The following is a 6,000-nucleotide window of genomic DNA, read 5'->3' as shown; positions in this document are numbered from 1 at the left end:
TTCTCTCAGGGGAGAGGAGACAGATCATGTGCTCATACTAAGTATGAACACCGATCTGTCTCTTCCCCTATTATAGCAAAAAGTAAAAGATAGTGTTACCAAAAATGTTTGGGTACAACGTAGCACGACTGCACAATTGTCAATTAAAGCGACGCAATGCCGTATCGCAGAAAGGAGAGTCAGGAACGGAAGCCATATTAGATGGAAGTCATCTGCATAGGTGTTTAATGCCCATCTGTATAATAATAATAAAAAAAAAAAAAAAGCATTGCTACCTGGCAAGTCCTAGTCTGCGGGGGAGAGGTGTTTGAGCACTTTATTCAAGGCGGAAAGACTGTGGAGCACTTTTCATTCGCGGTGGAAAGTCTGAAATTTGGAATGTAGACCTGTGGCAGGTTGGCCTAATCTTTGTCAGACACCTGGTCAATTTGGCTTTTACAGTGGTGCTTCATAAAAACAAACATTTTATGTTCGCAGAATATATATATATATATATATATATATATATATATATATATATATATATATATGTTTAGATACCGTTACACAGCTGTCCATATTATCTAATCCAGACGGAATTACTAGGCGTTTGAGGTGTTTAACATTGCTCAAACGCCTGCTTTTAATGTCAGTGTGAACAGGGCCTAATTGATGTGGGCAGTTTCTCTTGAAATACTGACAATTGTCTTTAGTTCTCAAAATCTGTCCTTAAAATTGTATACAGGACAGATTGCTGCATTTAATTTTATGTTAAAAGCTAGGCAAACACAAGTAGAATGATTCTAGTTTTCAGATTGACCCTTCAATTTTCTGATGGCTAGTTGGGTCATATCAATGTTCAGTGATGAGAAAAACCTGAAGGAGCAGGATGGAAAGTTCGATGGGAACAAAAAATTCTAACTGAATGTGGGTTTTTTTTCCCCTAAACAAAGTGGGAAAAAAAAAAAACCCTCAAGCTGTTCATACACCTAGTATTTCATTTGAATAGCGATTGACATTTTCATTGATTTCTAACCAAATTAGTCAACACAAAAAAAAAAAAAAAAGTTTTGACTCGTGATTTTTTCAATGACCTAGTCTTTTGTATGGTCAGCCAACTAACAACATGTTTAAAGCGCAACTCCACTTTTGTCAAAAAAAAAAAAATAAATAAAAAATTCCCCTATGTGATCCATGTACATTGCAGGGATTATAACAACCTTTGTTGCAGATTCCCACCTTGTTATTCTGAAGAAATCCCTGTGTGTTTTCTCTGTGCCTCTGCACTGAGTGGGTCTAATGGGAGTGGTTTCATAATCAACTGTCAGGTTTCCAGCTGCAGGTCACCAATTAAGAAATCTGCTGGTCCTGCATCCCTTTAGACATGTTCCTATTGAAAGTATCTCTCCAAAAATAGCATTTGTTGCAGGGGATGCCTGAAATCTGACTTGGCCAGGACACACTGATCAGCATCTAAAAAGGGGAGCCAGCCAGGCACACACACCCCTTACCCAGAAATAAACATATATATATATATATATATATATATATATATATATTATATATATATATATATATATATATATATATATATATATATACACACACATATACACACACACGAGATTCTGTGCAGCCGGCCTGAACTGTATCTTTAAATCTACAGTCAGCAGTTGGCAAGCGGACACTGAAGCTGCACTGGCCCCACACAGCCACCTAAAATTTCAAAAGTGAAAGCTGCTGCGTGTACCATTTAGAAGCAGCTGAATTTGACTCAGCTGCTGAGCTTCACACTTCCCACGGTGCACACACAGGAGAGGGTGGGAGGTGAAGAGCAGATCAGCTCTCTCCTCTCCCATCCGTGAAAGAGGGAGGGAGGGGGAACCATCAGTGCAGGCTCTGGGCTGAAAGACACCCAGCTCACAATCCTGCCGAGGAGGCACTGATGGACTGCACAGATTATCAGTGTAAACAATGTACTAACAGAATTATTGAACTGCCGATAACTGGCTGATCACATGGTAAAGGATCGCTGTGATTGGCCCTTCCCCGTGATTAGCTTCATGGTTTTTAGTTATGCCTCTGACCTGAGACCAGGTGATAATCAACCAGTCTGCAAAGGACATGGTGAAACAGCCAGATTTCTGCAGACCAACAAAAATGTGTGAATCTGCTACAGTTAAGTTCTTGCAATATACATAGATCACCCAGAGGGTATTTTTTTCTCAAAGTGGGGTTACTACAAATAGGGCCACTATGGCACACTGCTGGCATTCTGTAGACCTGTCCTCAGGGTAACATGGTTTCTTCATACACTAGAGTGTTACCTTAAAACAGGTAGTGTTAATGTCCAAACAAAATAAAAAATATATAAATAAAATAAGATGAATGAAGCCACCACATTCTGTTGGATTATAGACAGATCTTTGATGGCACTGATGTCAGAACATTACAGCAACTTTTGATTTCTACAGGAGAGCAAATTAGCATAAGTTACCACTCAATTTAAAAAAAAAACAAACAAAAAAAAACAGAATGTTCATTCATACTATGTGCAGAAAGACCAGCAATTTTCTTCACTAAACACAGGTCTATTGCACAAGCACAAAACCGTAGTCCAATACAGGACATCTCAAATATAATACATTCATAAAATGTCCCAAAACCACAATTACTTATAAGTGAAAGAACTCCAGTGGAAAGAGTTCATCCACAGGTGAGAAAGTGCTGAATAGTTATCACACATGATCACTCCTGTGCTCCATCAAACAGCCTCCTTACCAGAGATATTAGATGTGCTGGCAACGAAGACTTAGGGCTCTTTCACATGGGGCGGACATGTTACCGCTGACATCCGACGCTCCACAGACCTCCATGGAGTGTCCGTTCAGGTCCGCCTAAAAAACTGACAGGCGGATCTGAATGGACAGTCCATGTGAAAGAGGCCTTAGGCTGGCCATACATTATACTAGAGCTGCACAATTCTGGGCAAAATGAGAATCATGATTTTTTTTTGCTCAGAATAAAAAGATCACGATTCTCATGGCGTAAAATCTTTCACATTATACAAAAAAAAAATAAAAAATTGGGCTAAGTGTGTAATTTTTTCCCAAAAAATTGCATTTGAACGACTGCTGCACAAATAGTTTGACAAAGAATTGCAACAACCATTTTATCCTCTAGGGTATCTACTGAAAAAAAAAAAAATTCTATATCTATCTATATAGGGGGTTCTGAGTAATATTCTAGCAAAAAAAAATTATTTTAACTTGAAACCACAAATGTCAGAAAAAGGTTTAGTGTTTTAAAGTGGAGTTCCACCCAAAAGTGGAACTTCCACTCATCGGATTCCTCCTCCCCTCCGGTGTCACAGTTGGCACCTTTCAGGGGGGAGGGAGGTGCAGATACCTGTATATTACAGGTATCAGTACCCACTTCCGGCATAGATAGCCGCAGAATCTGCGGTTATTTACACCACTTCCTGTCCCCCCCCCCGCTGTCTGCTGGCAAAAACACGGGTCCCAGAGACAGCAGGGACCATCCGTATTGCGCTGTGCGACTCGCGCAATGCGCAGTAGGGAACCGGGAAGTGAAGCTGCAAGCCTTCACTTCCTGATTCCCTTACTGAAGATGGAGGCGGCAGCACCCGAGGGCCAAGAAACGGTTTGGCCTCGGGTGCTGACATCGCGGGCGCCCTGGACAGGTAAGTGTCCATGTTTTAAAAGTCAGCAGCTGCAGTATTTGTAGCTGCGGACTTAAAAAAAAAAAAAAAAAATTTTCGGCAGAGCTCCGCTTTAAATGGTTAAAATTCCCTCATTTTCACACCAAGTGTATTCTTTTGATCTAAAGGACAAACTGTTAAAGTTTTTACTTAAATTTCACTGCTAAAGAATGTTGTGATTCTTGGCAGACTGCTTTTTTTTTTCCCCCCCTTTCTTTTGAAGGCTGTTGGCTTTAGCAGAGCAGAGAATTCTCTGCATAGAAAGAATCAGGAAATACTTTTTCAGGATCTCAAGGGGAAAAAAAATTGCGATAACGATTAATCGTGCATGTCCAATTTTCCATTAGCTTTACCAAAGCCACATATGAGGTCAAACCTAAACACCTTCAAGTTGTATGCAATTGGGCAAGGCTCTTGCACTACATAAAGGTAAATCTTAAGAAAATTATAAAGTGTATGGCCAGCTTTACTCTAGCAACTAAATATATTGGGCAAAGCTCGAGCGGCTCATGTCATTGTGCTTGTGGGCAGATAGCATTTAGCTGATACATGCTGTATTTTGTTCTTCCTCATGCGAGTACCTATTGGTACCTTTTATACTAAAGCTGTGTGACAGTATTGTGCTATGAGTCTGTCCTTTCCCTCTCCCCATGGTCAATTTATGTTTTGAGTGTGTTCTGATGTCTACCTGAGGGGGGTTTATCTGACAAGCCACTGGAAAAGTCCTCATGCATTTTAGGACCTTTATGTGACCATTTCCACTGTGAAGATCTTCCACCGAGTTTATGGTTTTGGGACATTTCTTAGGGAAAAAGAAAACGTCGCTTCCACCTAATATGTGATTGTTTTGTGATCATTGAATTCTGCACAAACATGAAAAATGTCATAAATGGATCTATCATACATGTAAGAGTGGCATTAGGTGTTCATGCCCAAATATAAGCCAACAAACTGCAATCCTCAGATCCAAGGAAACATACCACATAGTATAAAACCGCATTACTGCATCCTGTACAGCAGCAATATGCATGACCATACTACTATTCTTGTTTGAGCTGCACAATCCAGTAGAAATTGCCAGCAGAGTGAGATCAGGGTACCAATATATGCCATGGTGTGCTGCCTCCCTATGACCTACTACACAAGCAAATATGTTTATTTACACAAACCCATAGTTCTATGTACCCTGTTCACACTACAATACTGGTGAGAAGGCGGTTATCAGTTTTTGTAGCATTTAACCAGTCTACACCCTGCCTGGTCAGAGGGATGTAAGGCCATACAATTTAGCAGCCTGCAGTGAGGTCTGCTGGTTTGGCCAGAATCTGAGACTGCCATTTCCTGTAACGATCATTTTTCCTTTGCGTTTGTGTTATTTTACTGGTACTATCACCATTTAACCATCCGTTTTGTTTGGGTCATTGCAAGTAACTCATTGAATAAAGATTAAGTAGCAGCAATGTGTTACCTTTGTTCCTGGGTTTAATTAGACATTCTAAAATGTATTTGAAAAATTTCATTCTGGAGAAGGGTAGATGGCAGGGGAATATCACCATTATGGACAACAAATTAAAACCTACACAAGACTATCTGGAAACATCCCTAAGATGCACTTGGGACATTTCTACATACTGGAGCGGTGTCTTAGACCTGTATGTTGGCATACAGGAGACCTACAGTATTGATAACTGCAGATGAGCTTGGTTGTGTCCAGACCCAAGTCTGTGACCGGCACCAGGAATCATCCAATCCAGCCAATCATCTCCGGCAGAGTCCATACTTGATCCACATTCTGAAGCAAGGGGCATGGTACATGTGCTGCTGGGCCCCCCAGCATGCCTTAACAGCAAGGGACTTGCCCAGTACAGCAACCTTCCTGGCAGGCTCGATGACATGGGCTCATCTCTACTGACAAGAGCTTACATATTTATACACATTTCTGCATGATGTCATATGTCCAACAAGGATGCCAGTGGCAGCAACATATACCACATTAAAATGTGCATCTACTTTGTACATAATTATTCTAGCGTCTAGAGCCTGCAACAGTCTTAGGGGCTCTACTGCCCACCAATATCCTGGTATTTGATAGCTGAACAGTAAAGCAGGGGCTAGCATTAGGGGAAGCAGGCCTCAACTCAACCAGCAGCATCAAGCTCAACCAACAGGGTTGAATCACCATGGTACCAGTAAAAAAGTGTAATAAGGCACAAAAGACTGAGAAAGCTTTAACGTGGCATAGAGAGGAAAAAAAAAATTGAAGTGTGCAAATTGATGTATCCACAGAGGGGAGAAAAAAC

The 6,000-nt window shown here is 40.8% G+C and overlaps 1 protein-coding gene across 1 annotated transcript in view; it reads right to left on the bottom strand.

The window, feature by feature from the left end:
- DDX6 (DEAD-box helicase 6) overlaps positions 1–6,000 on the bottom strand; it is a 77,798-nt gene that overhangs the window by 49,515 nt on the left and 22,283 nt on the right. The window lies entirely within an intron of this gene.

The sequence above is a fragment of the Aquarana catesbeiana genome, linkage group LG10 (genome assembly GCF_042186555.1).
Source record: "Aquarana catesbeiana isolate 2022-GZ linkage group LG10, ASM4218655v1, whole genome shotgun sequence".
In the NCBI taxonomy this organism is placed as follows: Eukaryota; Metazoa; Chordata; class Amphibia; order Anura; family Ranidae; genus Aquarana; species Aquarana catesbeiana.
Note: the sequence above shows the minus strand (reverse complement) of the source record. Positions and strands in the feature narration are given on the sequence as shown.